The 17908-nt window shown below is 44.8% G+C and overlaps 1 protein-coding gene across 3 annotated transcripts in view; it reads right to left on the bottom strand.

Moving 5' to 3' along the window:
* The window catches only part of PRPF3 (pre-mRNA processing factor 3), a 1104158-nt gene that overhangs the window by 741510 nt on the left and 344740 nt on the right, over nucleotides 1-17908 (bottom strand). The window lies entirely within an intron of this gene.

The raw sequence follows: 17908 nt of genomic DNA, 5'->3' as shown, positions 1-17908 counted from the left end.
TAGCCCATCTGATGCATGATGGTGAATTGCCAACTGAACGACCATGAGGTCCCGTGAAAATCTGCGACAGTTAAAGCGAGCAACACAAAGCACACACCCTTTGAAAATGTGCTTGATATGCTAAAAGGTAAAGGTTGCTTGGATGTCCTTAGTTGAATTTTCTTAAACCATAGATGTTAGGCAGAAACCTGTGCAGTTCCCTTAGGGACCACTGCAAAAAGTTTAAGACTACAGGTGTTGGCAGTAAACCCAATTGGTAGCAGTCTGTACCACCCAGATTTACCTGGTAGCTGTGGCTGAGCAGTCAGACTTCTCTCAAGAAGAGTTAGGCAGTATATAGAGTATACACATTAGGTACAAAAATACAGTAGCACAAGCAAACACTGACCAGAGCTTTGGTGTAAAAGTATATACTTTTTTTTTTAAAAACACTTGTAAAAATACATTGGCACTAATATGTCAAGCAAGTTCAAACACAGTCACTAGAAATATGTATACCTCCCTGATTAATTATTCGACAAGTCCTAGGAAAAGAACACCACTTATTATCAACAGAGGTGAGCGCTTTAAGCAAGATGGCACTCCAATTATTTAAAAAGGGAGAGAAAAGGCAGAAATAGTAAAGCACACAATACAACACTTAAAACCACAGCAAGTCAAGAAAGGCACAGTCTACTGTAGAGCAAAATGTTCATAGGCCAGGCCCACTCTTGGAGAGCAAGGCAGAATGTGCCCAAGATCACAGTTGAAGTACACTTTAAAAGTCTTTGCAGATAGTTCAAAAGGAGTTGGATCAGTTCAGAAAAGTTAGTTAACGGGTGCCAGGTAACCCCAGGATAGAGTAAAGGATTTACGGGACACCTTGAACAGTCTGTTGCAAGGGAGACCAGGCGGGACACAGTACCTGAAATGGTGAGAAAGCTCCAGCGGGGGCAGTTGGTCCTAGCAGCGGGTGCAAGTCGGTTCTTCGTCCAGGGGAAGAGAAGATTTCGACGTGAAGGAAAGCTGGAGGTCGTTGCACTGCCAGGGAAGAAACCAGCCACAGAGTTTCCGGTTAAAAGGTACTACCCTTTTATTCGCGGTAGTGGTGAAGCGTGGCTATCCAGCCGACGGGGTGCTTGGCACGGGAGATTCGACCACTAGACGATCCAGGAGGGCGAAAAGAGGGCAAACTGGTTAACCCCACCAGTTCAAAGGAAGAAGACTCTCCAGGATCTTCTGTCGTCGGGAAGTGGAGAGTTGGTTCAGCAGAGCTCCACCGGTGGTGTCGTTGTAGGTCGGCTCGGCTTCTCCCTCTTCCGATTCTTTAGGTCCTGTGGCGACTTCTGAAGTTCCAGTCCACAAAGCCCTGCTTTTATGCAGAAAATCCCCATTAATCAGTCCTAGCTGTCACTCAAACATGCTAAGTGGTGAGCCGGGTGGCTCACCACTGGGCCAATCACACAAGAGTGCGACTTGAGTTGCCGAGGCAACTCAGTCCAGGGTGCCCATTTCCCCCTCCCACACATCCTGTAGACCCAGATAGAGTGGCACCACTTTTGGGGGCTTCTGTGCAGAAGCCTGCCAAAAAGTGGAACAAAGGCCTCGACTTGGGTTGGAGTTAAAGAGGCGAACACGAACGCCATTTTAAAACCGACCGGGGAATAAATATTAAATATTAAATAAATATTAAATAAATAATTAAATAAATATTAAATAAATAACAGACCCAGGGGCAATCGAATTACCCCTCCCAGTACTTCCACAATATGATGGTTTGTACTGGTTCTGTTCACAATTTAAGAGTAGTAAAGTCAAAGGTGACTTTACATGCCCTGGGAGACAGTAGTCAGTCCCAGGGTAGAGAGTCTATGTTTGGGGGTCACTATGACACCCCTGTGTTACTGCACTGACGGTGCTGTGTAACACTTACCAAAAACACATGAAACCCTATGGAGTAAAAGACCCCACAGCCCATAAAACACATTACAAAGTCAAACGACATTCTCAAATCATGCCTAAGAGTGGGAGAAAAAGAGTCTCACTCTTAGCAGGAGAAAAAAAATAAACCCCAAAAATCCAGCAAAGCTGCTGGGGGACTCACTAGGTTTGGGAAATTAGCCTATACAGAGAATTCTCCCCAACACTAGATAACACGTTTGAGGTTTGTGACGAATCTCCAAACCTAAGTGAGTTCATGGCACACACTTTGTGTGTTTCAAAGTGCTAAAAATAAAGTGGATAAATCAGGATATTTTTCATTTGGCTTCTTATTGTTTTCCATTCAGGATGTAGAAAATAAAGGTACACATGCTGCTATAAGTATTTACATGTGCTCATGACGTTTTACTATGCAATTTGAGTATTTTGCAAGTAAACTCTATAGGACAGTATTTTTGTAGGTCTTGACACCCAAAACTTAAATATTTGTTCCAAGTAAAGCGTGGAAGAAGGTGTCCATGCCCAAATTCAAAGATCCTTGCTTCACGCAAGTGTGTGATCTTGGGTAAATAATGTAATCTCACCCTGACTTCAACTGCAAAAATTGGAGTGCTTATAAATGATTACCTTTACAGCCTTACAATAGGACAAGTGTATTGACACATTGGTGTACCCTGGTGCAGCTCTGCTAGTGTCTCCAATACTGCTGCAATAAATTGCATTATTGCTGCACTGGCCCTCCCCCCGTCTCATAACACTGGATTTGACAGGCAGACAGTCTCGCCAGCCAGTCAGTCAGTGCACCAGAGATTCTAGTATGGCGGACTGTGGTAGAACCAACATTACATTTTAAATGTTCTCCCCTGTTGCTCCCAGCCACTGAAGGTGCTGGGGCCGTCCAGAGAACTGTCCCACCTTCTGCAATGTCCTGTTATTGCTATGATATTGAATCTTTCATTGCACACCATCTGCCATTTTCACACTTTCTAGGACCTTCAGGATATGAAAGGTTGTTGTTGCAGACTTAAAGGACAGAGTTAACTGATTGTAACATTGAAGCTGCACTAGAATAGTTTCTTTACAATGAGTAATGAAGTTAGCTGCCCCTACACAAGTATGTTTGCCACTCCTCCACCGACTCTTCTTAATTATTTTAGTTTTAATTATTGGTTTCGGTTTATATAAACCTTTACAAAATATAAAATTTAAATATTACAAAATACAGTTAATCATTTTTTATAAATTCATTACATTGACAGTAATAACATTCACAAATTGAACAAAGTCATTACAAAGTTAATCAATTTTACACACACAATTTAAGAATCTCAAAACTGCATGATTTTCTGCCAAAACGAAATCAAAAAGACCTGGTTAATATCTGGGACACATTTGCTAAAATACTCTATTCTTTGCACTCTCAAAACAGGACAAAATAAAGCAACAAATGAGGTAGTGTTTCCACTTCATCAATATTTTTACAATATCTGCAACAAGCTTTAGTGTCCCTAGACGTTCCTCTTATATTTAAAATCTTGTTTGTTAAAAGAAATTCCTTTCTTAATCCTTTGTTAGGAAAGCACTGTAAATATGGTTCCATCATACCACGTTCCTTATAATTAGAAACCGTCTGGGAGTACAGACTAGAATTTAGGACTTTTCCCACGGTATTTGGGCAGTCTCTGGATTGAATTTTTTTTTTCACCTTTACCGAATTATCCAAGAGTAATTCCAATGAGACGCCTGCTGTATTGAGGACCTGCACACACTCACTTAGATCATACACAAAACCTTTAAGTTTGCCTACTTTCACATCCTTACTTAGTAGAAGGTAATCCAAGTTGTCATACAATTTCCACAACAAGTTCAATCTCTTCCCTATGACTATACGCGGAATGGATTACAAACCCAGTTCATAAAACAGAACAGCAAACGTCATACATTTGGGTATATGGTACATAATAAATCGCCATAGCAAGGCCTCGTAATACTCCAGCTCATACAAGATCCATGTGGGAAATAGCTCTACACCATAGCACAGTTTAGGTAGAATTTTAAGAGAATAATACCCAACTGCAAGGAGAACAGAGAACTTGCCATACTACTTGTCGACATATCTCAGCTGAATAGCAAGTTTAGTAGCCTTTTCCTTTAACTAGTTCATATAAAAGGATTTCATGGTATAAGCAATAATAGGATAGCCAAAATACACCATATTTGATTTGGTTTCAAGTTTTGTCGGTCAAAGGAACCATTTGGTTTTATCTTTTTGGGGATGCCTAGAATTACAAAGCTTGAGAATTACCGCTCTAGATGGATTTATTTTTAGTTTATTTGTTGGCGTATATGAATCAAATGCATCCAATAGTCTTTGCAGACCAATAAGGGTATGATCCATTAAAATCAAGTCATCCGCATAGGCAATCCAAGCGATTTTTGTCTCACCAATTTAGGAGCAACAAAAGAGGCCTCCAAAAGGCAGATTCCCACATCTACCACATACAGATTAAATAGAGTGGGTGTAAAAATGCATACCTGTTTTAATCCACTGGTGGTGCCAATAGGCCTAGAAGGCAGGCCTTCCGAATTGAGCCTAACCTGTATCTGGGAGTCCATGTGCAAATGGATCAAAATACTTATTAGACCCCTTGGCATCCCTAGCTTGTCCAGTTTAAGCCATAACCTCGGACGGTCCACACAATCAAAGGCCAGGGGGAAAGACATGGCGGCCACGTACGTACGCCACACTCTGCAGGCGGCACATCAGAAGCCCACCACTGTCAGTCCCCACAGTCCGCCTAAATCCAATTTGGTGCAAGTCCAAACTACTATTCTCCACACAATAGACTTAAATATGTTCCAATACTACAGATGCGAAAATCTTACAGTCAGCATCCATGATTGTGATTCGTCTATAGTTTACAGGATTGCTTCTTAGTTCTTTTTTATATGTTGGAATTACATATGATAGTTTCCAACTTTCTGGCGTATTCAGGGACACCACAATGTCAGTAAATAATACATACAATACATTGGACCAGGGGTCTACATTTTCCTTTAACAGGGCACTGGACAGTTGGTTGGGTCTCCTTGCTCTGGATGGACTAACTTTTGAAAAGAACCTCCCAATATTTTCCACAGAAAGATTGGAGGTCCCATCTTTGATCTGTAATCTCTTGCAAATTACATACTTAAGATACTTTGCAGCAGATGCAGTGCTGCAGGAAAGATGCTGAGATGGGAGTAGTTTACTCCCCATTTTTTTTTTAAGTAGGGAGTAAAATGTTTTTTAGGGAGTAAAAATCGAAGTCTATTTTTTTAATGGAAGTATTTTATAAGCGAGTGAAATTGTTTTAACTGGGAAAGAACTTTTTGTAATAATTTCTTTGCACCTAGTTATTCATACACAACAAAAGATAGGTTTACTTCTTCCAGCCATGCAGTAATAGTAATGTCTTCATGTGGTACTGCTGGGCTAAACCTATTCATGGAGCCGTTTGAGGGAAAGCAGGAGCACATGGTCATATGTGTGTGCTTCCCATTTTTTTGTTGGGAGTATTTTTATTTTTTGTGGGCATTTGCCTATTTTTTGTGAGTAAAAGTGGTCGATCCACACCTTATCTGTAGGGCTGAGTAGATGGCTGTCAAATGATTTACCCAGGTGTGTGCGGAAATGGGGTTCGATTGTATAGAACAGTGTCTGTTTTTTAGCTGGTTTATCAGGGACCAGAAACTTAGCGAGGACTTATCCCTCAGAGCATCCATCATGGCCTCTGCATCATTTGATACAACTGATGGCGATACGATATTACCCAATTTCTTTGCGTTGGTTTCAATTTTCGTATCAGCTGAGCTGTTACACCATACTGTTGATTTTTCTTAATATCCGTTTTTACGGTTCCCCCTCTTTTTCTCTTGCACCTTAGGACCCGAGTTATGTCTATGGGAACTTTCTATGGGGACTTTCTATACGAGTCCAGTCTCTTACTACTAGGCAATAGTTGCGACACCATAGAATTCAAATGCTCTTGAATGCGACAGAATATTTTCACTTCCAGAGTGTAGTATTCATAATCACATAACAAAAGCATAATGAACTCGTCAGTATTATTTTTATTCCAACTCAAATGGTTACCCCCAATATTACTATCTACGCACAAATGTGTTACATTCTCTGTAATCCCTTCTTTCTCCCACAAGAAAGTCAAGATCAAAATTGCATGATCACTATCATCATTCAATTGTACATTAAAGTTACTAATCCTGTCCACCAGAATTTCACTCACAAATAATCAATAGTTGAGGCTATGCCCCAAGCCGACCAGGTCATATCAAGCCCCCCTTCCCAATTTTACATAGACCAGAACATTCAAGTGTTTTACACCATTTGGCTCTGTGTAACTTCTTACGCTTTTTAGATCCTTTGATTGGGTGTCGTGGTATTCTGCACCCCATCATTACCCATAATCAAATCAATATCAGTCACTACCCGAGTATTACAGTCTGCATTGAAATCCCCCCGCAAAGATGGTTTTACCTCCATGCCATGATGCAAACCAAATTTCCACATTACTGTTGAGACTTAAGAGAATCTTGTCTAAATTATCGCTGGGATTCCAGTAAACGTTCCTCAGCAAGAAGAGACGATGTGTACAAAAAAATATGCATAGAGTGTAACTGCTAAAATAGATCTTGTAATCCTCCATTCGGCCAACTTTCGGAAACCCAGACCATTTTTGTTTGCTATGGTGAGACCACCCACTGGCCTCCCCCTGGTACCTTGGACGGCCGCTAAGCTTGTAATATCATAACCATCACAAGACAGGATGCCAGCATTCCATGTTTCTTGCAAAAAGATTATAGGAAAAGAAGCGCAGAGGATTGCATAGCATCTTATTCGTGGATAGACATGCAAAGCTCTGAATATTCCAGGACATAAATGCAAGGCTGTACTCCGAGCTAAAGATGTTAGTCTTTTATTGAGTCCTTCAGTGTTAATTCAAGCCATCGCCAATTTATATCATCTGGGATAAAGGTATTATCCACATTCTTAGCTGCCTAATGTGTATCAATTGGGGACATTCCATAGTTTTTCTTACCAGCCTCATTATGCTGCAATTCATGTAAAGGAAATAAGCCATACCCAAATTTATATAAGCGCTCCTGCTCATTAACCAACAGATCATAGACGAGCCTTGATGGAATGACCAATCTCACAAAATAATGGCAGAATGAATGGATACATTCCACAAGCTTAATATCTTTTGAAGTGATTAATCTGAGACCCGATATCATTAAATAGTCCTCGAATTTTCATTACATTAAGCGAAGCCGGACCGCCATATTCCAACATGAAATTAAGGATTGCACTACGCTCCTCAGGGTATTGTAGGGGAGGACTGGCCGCAAGGCCCTCCTCACCTGCAGCCTTCTCCCCAGGTGAGGACCATGACTCGGTGGCCGTCCCCTCATGCCACCCGGGCCCAGGTGGAGGAGGGGTCACCCGCCGACGACATTGCCCACACATATCCGTTCCCTGCATATACCAAAATTCAGTTAGGCCTAGAAGCCATCTTGTTTAGCAAACATGGCGTGAGTTCAGCACACTGTAACGAGGCCCCCACCTTTGGAGGGCCTTTCATGCATCTCCGCCGCCGCAGTAACCCTGGTAGATCCGCTGCGAGCGCGTTCCCATGAGAAAGTCGGGTATGAGCTAACCCGAGATGCTAACACTAACATTTTATCGTTCACAATGTAATATTGCACCCCGCATGACCTGGTCCGCGAGGCCGGGGTGACGGGAAAAAAGCTGAAGCATCACTATCTGAAGAAAGTAGAAAATAATTCAAGTATTGGTATTAACGAACTACCTCTGTTTAAACAGATCCTGTAAACTGTGAATAAACCATAAAGATGTAACGTTACATGACACCACCCCAGGTCTGGACTAGTGCTGCTATAACCACAGAGAAAGATGTCGACCCAATGTATAGCCTTTATCTGTATAAGTGTTCTTACAATTTTATGTAGAAACCTGAACTCATATATGTTTTCTTAATCACCTAAAGCAGCGAGCATCAATTTCTGTAGGCCATAACCTAGAACTACCTCGTGTAACGCCTAATGTACATAAAATAATCACACCATGTAGTAAATATAATGTTAGGTAACGAAAAGGTACTCGGACCGACTGTATTAAAGAAATGTGTAACGAAATTGAAATATATATATGTGTGTTTAAATAACATCAAAATAAGGCGGAACATTATAAAAGTTCTGCATTCAAAAGTTAGCAACGCACGAGGAAAAAACCTTTGTGAATATATGCAAGGCCATTCTCCCTCCCACCCTACCAAGCCTGCCAGATAAAGAAGCTAAGGCCTGTGCCGCGCTCCCTCACCTCCCCCAACCAAGCTGGAGCCGCTTCAGAGAGTCAGAGGCCCCGGTACCGCACCCAAGGCCACAGCCCGCCACCTGTGTTATTTACAGCACGGTAATAAACCCACGTTTGAATCCACTGATCTACCAGCACCCTCTCGTAAATTCCACAACCCTCCCCCTAGACCACCCCAAGAATCATGACCCCGTGCAAAGATGACCCCCATCACTGGGACAAGACACAGAGACCCCTTTATATAATAACTTCTAACGCGGCAGACAGACATGTATCATTCGGCTCAGGCCCCAGAGCCCAGCCCCTCGACCTAAAATACCGGTCAATAGGACACAGGTAAATCTCACCCCAACCGACAACCACCGGACCTCTCACGAGGTGCATTCCTCATGTGTTGCGTTTATTTTATAAGACAAACTGCTGAGCGATTTATTGATGAACTTAGATGTCGTTTCTTGAATAACTGCAGTGTGCATGGCCTAGGGCAAACGAGTCAGGAAAGGTATTCATCTTTGTCACAGGCTGCCCCAGCATACCAACACCGCTCGGATGACCTCAAGCTGGCCTGCCAGGCCCAACCCAACCCACGAGGCTGACCAGTGACGTCCTCACGCCAAGACCAACCACGCTGCAGCAACACCTATAGTTAGTCGACGCCACCCAATCCCAATTAACTTGTGCCCCCTATAGTGTGTAGGTTCTGATGACGTTTTTTGTATTAGAAATACGCCTGTCTTTGCTATTGTCAGACAGAGCGCTCTCGGAGGTTGCAGAGTTCTTTGCATGCCCTATTCTTTGGATAAACTCCCACTTACGCTCACCCGCACTCTGTCTTGGTCTTATTCCCACTACGGGAGAGTCCCTTATCGTCTCTCATTGCGGGGAGGATCGTGCTGAAATTGGGGGCGCTTCCCTTCAGTGGTGACCCCGATAGCGTGATACCTCCAAATTATTTTTCCTAACTCCTTTTTAACGACCCCCTTGTGGCACGAGAATCTCCGGTCGAGAAGGGATACGCACGGTGAGCCGGCTCCGGGAGGCTGCCCGCCAACGGCGACCGGCACAATAAGAAGTGCGCACTCAATGAGAAAGGGTACGGGATCCCGATTGGAAAAAAATCCCCTTTGAGTGCCGCTCGCCGGAGCCAGGGGCTGACCGTTGAGTTACCGGTGACACTGCCTGGACGGACCCAGTTTCGGAGACTATCGGTTCAAGACGGGCACGTGAGTACTGAGTGCGAGCGACCGTAAAGGGGAAGGGAGGGGAAATTGTGCACAGAAGAACGGGGACAGGTAGAGGAGAAGAATAACGGGGGTCTACTAAAGACGGGTCTTAAAACTTTCTTTATCTTTTCTTTGCATATGGCCATTAGGAGTAAGAAATAAGTGAAGTGGTAGAAGTGACGGAAACCTAGCTCCGAAAGGGGGTGGAAGGCGGCGCCGCATAGTGCTATCTAAACTAGTACTGGGAATATATGAAGAAGTAAGAAATAAGTTATTGGTGTCTGGCAAAGGGAGACACCGGGAATATTTTTTAGCGATTGCTACTCTCTCTATTTCTTTTTTCCATTCCACGGGGCAGGGGGAGAAAGCGAAAAGGGTATAAGGTAAATATGCTTGTAGAAGAACTATAAAATAGGGAGCACATTTGTAGGATTGGGGATTAAGTAGTGGCACGTACAGACGTGAACATAGTAACATTAGCAGAAAAACAGGGACAGCTGGCCAGGGAGGAAAGGGAGGAAAAAAGACGAGGTGTGAGTGGAAAAGCATTGTGAAGGGTGCGCGCACCGTGTGAGTGTTGGAGACGAGCGGTTGACCGCGAGGTGGTGCCAGAGAGTGTTGACCATAACTAGTACTTGATCAGTTGCAAGCGGAATCATATGAGAGTGTATGGGAATGGGAAGGGGATGAGCTATGGTGAGTGAGGAAGAATTTGCGCAGTGAATAAAAGTTGGGTGATAATTTTTTGAGACGTCCGCTCTTGTCTGTGCCATAAAGGTATACATACACAAACCTACACCTAACTAAAAGTAAAGAAGGTGGACACGGCTGTGTTAGTGATTTAGAGGATGGGGGCCGAAACTCCCTTGTCACATATTTGTAAGAGTTTACCGGGATACGCTGAACGAATAAATAAATATCATGATCAATGGGTAACAGAATTGAAAGGGGAGGGTCTGCCCCAGATTTGGCCAGAGGGAGGGTCTTTTGATAAAAGCGTTCTTGATATGGTACGAGCATGCATTAGCCTCAAGTATAAGGGGAAACAATGGCAAAATAGGAAGGAGATATTAGACCTCTGGAGATTGTTTGAGGAAGTACCCCCACCCAAAGCTCCGGCACCAAATATTGATCTACCTTCCACCACAGATAATCCACTGATGATTCCAAGAGAGGAAAAGGAACAGCCAAGTACAGAACAACCTGCGGAGGTGATTAGTTTGTACCCGATATTACCTAAACCAGCCCCCGCAGCAGGATATAGCGATCCTACTTATGTGCCTCCCCCCACAACTGGTACACCACAAAGAGCAACAGCCCCCCCCGCCATACGAAAGCACCAGAGAGCGCGCCCAGGGAAGCACACAGAGGGTGGATATAGAAAAGCTAACGAGTGACTTAGAGTCGAGGCTTACTGTGGCAAGGGATGAACTCTCAAGAATAAAAGACATATGTGAGCGCACGGCGTGCGCCCCTACACAATCAGGACGCACGTCTAGAGCGTCGAGCGAAAGTAGACAAATTGAGGAAGGATGGAAAAAGGGGGAAATACTGTTCAGAATTGAAGAAGAGCCGACACGAATAATAGAGATAGGAGCAGTAGAAGGGAGCATTGGTGATGTATCACGAGAGAGAGGGATCAGAGAGGACTTGTTATGTGATGTCAGAGGAGGGTTGGATGAGAGTGATAGGTTGAGTATGGCAGTGGGAGGGGAAAGCGAGGAAGTGGACGGTGCATGTTCGCTAGGGACTATAGACGACGAATGGATGGGACGACTAAGAAATAGGGTGGGGAAGATGGCGTCATTGGAGTCAGCAGCGACTAAGGAAAGGGAGGGTGCAACCGCAAAAGGGAAGTTACAACTTCCATTGATACACAGAGGGGGGGGGAGACCAAACTATATACCATGGGCTCAGATGGATAAGGCTAATTTAATGAAATTATTGCCCCAACTGTCAGGAGGGGCGAGCAAGTGGATATATGCATTTGAGAAACATACCGTTGGCAGTAGGCGATGTGAAAAGCCTACTAGTAACCGCAGTAGGAGATCAAGCGGACAGAGTATGGGCTAAGGCTGGTTTCCCGGCCGTGACGTTGGACTGTGATCGCCATGATGGGGCTTCCTTTAACACGGTACGAGCAAGGGTGTGGGACGCACTGCGGGAGACATTCCCAGATACCCCCGATTTACAGTCAGTAATGCAATGTACAATGAATGACGGGGAGGATGCTATGGATTACATTCTCCGGGTGCAGGAGATGTGGAGAGCGGAAACGGGCACGCCCTGGCACCAATCCACATCTCTATTTTATTTTATCATTAAGAGAGGGCTCCCAAAAGAGGTGCAGAAGGCACTCGATAAAATAGCGGGCGTTGAGGCAAAGGGGTGGCCAGAGATCCAAAGTATAATAGTGCACCATTGCAAAAGGATCAAAGAGAGAGAGAGGGAAGTAGCACAGAAAAGGTTGGCAGACGAGGCGAAGTTGGTACAATCAAAACTGGTGAAGGTTGCAGCAGCGGTAGCAGGGCTCCCACTCATGAGGGAGGGAGACGAAGGAGAGGAGGGGCAAATAGCAATACAAGGAAGAATAGCAGCAAATTGGGCAGGACAAGGACAACGACAGTGGACTGAGCAGGAGCAGAACGGAGGTCCAACGTGGCAAGAGTGGGCCCCAAGAGGGGGAAGAGGTGGGTACAGGGGCCGAAGAGGAGGACAAGGGTATGGAGGAATGGGAGGAAATGGGTGGCAGGGTCCCAGAGGTCCACAGGGGAGCTGCTGGAATTGTGGGAGATGGGGGCACTACTCAAGAGAGTGCAGGAGCAGACAAAACAACGGGTTCCAGGAGACAGAACAGTACGGTCACCCCCACCCAGGGAGCCCCTACGGCCTCCCCATGGGACAATACCAACAACCAGAAAATGTAGGACAAAGAAGTAACGCACAACTACACGGACATCAGTACAGAACACAAAACCACCCACAGAATAATGACAATATGCAATACACGCCAGGTAACACTTTCGCCACAGTAGCTAACGGAGCGCCTGCTCCCGCACCTTACAGCGGGGTGTCAGTAGTTTCGGGGAACATTTTTGATCAAGGGGGGGCAATGAGACACCCCGCATAGGACAGCCCACAGAGAGCACTTGCGTGTCCAGTACTATCTACGACCCACAATGCATCAGAGGAACCATTGATAGGAGCGCAGATAGGAGACAAGCAGTTCATATTCATGGTGGATTCGGGAGCGGAGAAATCATGCATTAGAGAGGGCCGGTTCCCGTTATCTAATAGAACGTTAGAGACGCAGGGGTTCTCTGGGGCTGTAATTGAAGTTCCTTACACAGAGGCATTGGATGTGACAGTGGGGGGTAAAACAGTGAAAGCACCCTTACTGTACTATGAACACTCTCCTATTAATTTGCTGGGGAGAGATCTCTTAAGCAAACTAAATATGACAATATCATTCACAGGGAGCGGTATCGTATGTTCGACGCCAGGCATATGCCCCCTCCGCATATTAGCAGTAATACACGGCCACACAATCATGCAAGAGATCAGAGGGTTACCAAGAAACGAGGAGATGTTTGTTGAAGGCATGAGAACATTGGCTCTCATAGTACCAGAACTAAAAAGGATGGATTGGAGGATTCCAGCCGAATTCCTCTTCCGCCCCATAGCAAGCCCCGACACTGCTCCCGGGTCAGTGCTATCGTTGGATTTACACGCAGTACACGTGTCAGCAAACAGAATATGTGTGATTGGCGTTGACATGGAAGGATGTGAGTGGCGGACAGTACTGTGTACAAATGCAAATATCCCACTGAGGGAGCTCTCGGACGAGGAGCTATTTTCTGACACTGAGACAGATGGCGAAATAGTGATGGAACTAGCAATGCCGTGCGACATTGTAGTTACAGCCAGAAAAACTCAAGTTGAATTAATGGCAGTAGTAGGAGCACCACATGCATTTTTTGATGACGACATGGGGTTAGTACCCACTAACATATGGACAAATGGCCCCCATGATGTGGGGTTATTACATGGGGTTCAGCCTGTGGTAATAAAACTGAAACCGGGAGCAATTCTACCCCGGGTAAAACAATATCCATTGTCACGCGAAGCAGAAGAAGGGATCAGAGAGACACTAGATGCACTGCTAGCACAAGGAATAATAGTGCCCTCAAACTCCCCATGCAACACATGCATTTACCCGATTAAAAAGGCGAAGGGAGGTTCATGGAGGATGATACAGGATTTACGCCCACTCAATGATGTAATTCAGAAGGAGTTCCCTTTAGTCCCGAACCCGGCGACAATACTGTGCAACATTCCGAAAACGGCATCCCACTTCACAGTTATTGACTTAAAAAATGCATTTTTTTCGATTCCCTTAGCAGAAGAGAGCAGGTACTTAACAGCGTTTACACTAGGGGGGAGGAGGTTCGAACACTGCAGACTACCACAAGGATATTGCGAGAGCCCAAGCATATTCAACAGGGTACTACATGAAGATCTGGGGAATTTGTCTGTAGAAAGCACAGTGATTCAGTACGTTGATGATTTATTGATTTGTGCACAAACTGAGGAAGAGTGCAGAAAGGACTCAATAACACTCCTGACATTATTGGCCAATAAAGGGTACAAGGTGGACAAGGGGAAGTTACAATACTGTCTGACAGAGGTCCTATACTTGGGACAGCTGATATCAAAGGATGGCAAGCGGATCATACCAGACAGGGCACAGGCGATTAGAGCAGTTGGGGAGCCCAAAACAGTAAAAGAGATGCAGAAATTTCTGGGTATGTGCAACTATTGCCGAGCATGGATATTGGATTATGCAGCATACACAAGGCCCTTGTTACAGGCACTAAAAGAGGCACAGCAGGAAAACAAACACATAGAATGGACAGAAGAGATGAACACAGCATTTAACTCACTAAAAGAGCTGATATCAAGCGCTCCAGTACTAGCCAATCCAGATTATGGGCGCGAATTCTTCTTATTTTCACACTGCAAAGGAACACTGATGACAGCAGTATTGACACAAAAGACATCGTTAGGGCACAAACCACTGGCTTACTATAGTGGCACCCTAGACGCAGTAATGCAAGGTCATTTCGCGTGCGAGCAATCCCTAGCTGCAGCCGCGTTCGCGATTGAGAAAAGTGCCACGATAGTGATGGGCTGTCCTGTGACACTGTTTGTGGAACACTCACTCTTTGCAATATTAGAGCGATCAAAAAGCACATTGACGACACAGCGCGCCACAGCATATGAAATAATACTGTCCAGCGCAAACATCCACATAGTAAGATGTAAAACAGTGAACCCGGCCACATTCATCACAGAGGCGTGCACCGTAGAGGACATGCAGAATCACAACTGCGCTACGTACACAGGTGACGAAGGTCAGGATCAAGTGATTTTTGAGAATGCCCTGAACGAGGGAGAGGTGTATTTCGTGGACGGGTCAGCATCAATAGACATGGAGACAGGAGAGAAACATGTGGGTATGGCAGTTGTACGATTAGAGGAAGATGAATACGAGACACTAGTGCAACACCGCCTCCCATCACACTATTCAGCCCAAGCAGCAGAACTAATAGCGCTAATAGAAGCATTGCATGCCGCCAAGGGGTGCGCAGTGACAATATATACCGACTCAGCATACATGACAACAACAGTACACGGCGGGTTGGCACGGTGGGGGCGGAGAGGGTTTCGACGAGCAGATGGAACACCAGTTCAGCATGCAGAATTATTGAAAGAACTGATTGAGGCCCTGCAAGACCCCACGGCAGTGGCCATCGTAAAATGCCAAGCCCACACCACAAATACTGATTTTATATCTTTAGGGAACGCGGCAGCAGACGCCGCTGCCAAAGAAGCTTTGTATTTACAGAAAGGTGTAGTAGGAGAGTACATGTTGCACCACACAGCAAGCCAAGAGGTCCCCACAGGATACAACATGATGCCCACACAGGAAATAATAGAGCTGCAAGAGGGAGCTAGTGCAGAAGAAAAAGTGCTGTGGACTAAAAGGGGATGCAGCAAATCGCCGACTGATTTATTGTGGCGACAAAAAAGTTCAGGAAAAGCGGTAATGCCAGTTACATTGTTAGAAATAGCATTTCAACAACTACACTTTCCCGCACATAATGCAAAGCAACACATAATGGCGGACATACAAGAAGATTGGTTTGCACCTTGCCTCCATGAACACATCACAAGGCTGACTTTAGAATGCACGACATGTCAGATTTACAACTCAGGTATGACATTGCGCACACTGAGAGGAACGATACCAAAACCAACTGGCCCATTCAGAGAGCTCCACATTGATTATGTAGACATGGGAGAAAGATGTAACGGGGCTCGCTACATGATTGTGGTTGTATGTCCATTTTCGAGGTGGGTGGAGGCAGGCCCCTGTGCGCGCCCTGATGCGAAGGGCGCCGCGAAGTTCCTAGTGCGGGAAGTGTTCCCGCGCTGGGGGATTTGCGAAGTTATTCGCTCAGACAACGGCACGCATTTTGTTAATGAACTATTCAAAGAAGTGACTACCCTATTGGGAATAAAGCACAAATTATGTTCGATTTATCATCCTCAAAGTAATGGCGTAGTGGAAAAGATGAACGGTCTGTTAAAAAGCAGATTGTCAAAACTGTGTTTTTCCCTTAAAAAGACCTGGATGTACTGCCTGCCTTTGGCCCTGTTTGAGTTACGAAATCAACCAAGTAAAGACCACCATTTGTCCCCGCATGAGATCGTCACGGGAAGGAGAATGCACACAGCGCATTCGCCTCTCCGTGAACGTTCTGATGCACACAGAAGTGCAGCGATATTGGGAGAAGAGTTCACAGAGTACTTGAAAAAACTGACACGGGCAGCGCGCGTAATTGCGAAGCAACTAGCCCCCCCCTCTACAAGAGAGGAGGGGAACACAACAGAAACAGAGACACTGCCTGAAAAACCATTACAACTAATGCCTGGTGACCTTATATATGTCAGAAGTTTTGTGCGAAGGTGGAATGCGCCACGTTTCCATGGCCCTTATGAGGTAGTGTTTTGCACACCCACAGCAGTAAAGGTGAAGGGCCTACGATACTGGGTACATTTGACAGACGTACGCAGAGCTTATAGTGCCGTGGAAGGTGAGGTACAGGACGAGGCACAGGCAACTGCGGACAATGAAGTTGTGCAGAATGAATGATGGGAATTTTGTGTGCATTAAGTGATGAACCTTGAACGCGACTGGCGCACGACAAAGTGTACTGAAATAAATATGTGTATATATATATATATATAATTTTTTACAACTTTCGAAGGTTTTTTGTGGTTTTTTTTGGTTTTGGAGAAGTTTTTTTTTCTCTCTCGACTTTCCTCTTTATATATGAAATAATGTACGGATAGTAATGATTGTAAAGTTACCTTGTCTGTGGACACACCCCCTCCCTCACCCACTCCCATACTTTGCCGAAAAATTGTCACAACGTTATAAATGTTTACATGCTTGTACTTAATGAACTTTTATGTTTCAAACAGGATTTACTATGGCATCGAATGGGCAGCCTGCAACTAATAGATTTGTTAGATTTAGAGAAATGTTAGTAGATAAATTGACATATTCATACGAATGCGGTTTATCAATGTGTGTTATTGTGTTCTTCATCTCAATATTTTGCCTAGTGACACATTGGGTCATAGCGTTCATCTCTACCGAGATGAACGAGGGGGGAGGGGGGAGTAACACCACCCTTGCCCCTGGCACGAATTCAATTACAAGTATGAATATTAAAGAAGGTGATTTTTTGGTCTGGGATGGATCACGCCTTGTATGGGGTTACTACACTGCACCACCCACTGTTGCCCCGTCACAATCAAGAGATAAAGATATGAAAAATGACACAATGTCCCTACCTGAAATATATAACAGCCCCACTACCCTTCCCGTCCCGATACAAAACAGCGATTTGTTGTTTATTGAGGAAAATGGAAAAGTAATTACGATGACAGAACACAAGTTCCTATATGAAGAATTGGAAAAGGGGGGAGGGAATGAGAAAGGGGGGCCTATTCTTTCACCTATCGAAACTAAAAGATATAGGAGGGGGGAGAGAAGTAGGCGAAGAAGAGAGACAAGCAGGAGGGGGTATGATGAGTATTATGGGTTAGGATTAGACAAGATGGAAGACCCACGACACCCCCACCAAGCAAATAAATGGTATGCAGATATGAGTACAACAGCTAAACAGACAACCAATGAAAGCTGCTATGTCTGTTCGCTCATCCCCCATGCATCAGGTACACCCAAAGTGTTGTTGCCAAGAGAATTGCCCATTGTGGATGCCCAATGTCTCCTTCA

This window comes from Ambystoma mexicanum, chromosome 1p, assembly GCF_040938575.1.
Source record: "Ambystoma mexicanum isolate Mex_15411 chromosome 1p, UKY_AmexF1_1, whole genome shotgun sequence".
Taxonomy (NCBI): Eukaryota; Metazoa; Chordata; class Amphibia; order Caudata; family Ambystomatidae; genus Ambystoma; species Ambystoma mexicanum.
The sequence above is the reverse complement of the archived record's forward strand: the minus strand, read 5'-3'. Positions and strand labels throughout refer to the sequence as shown.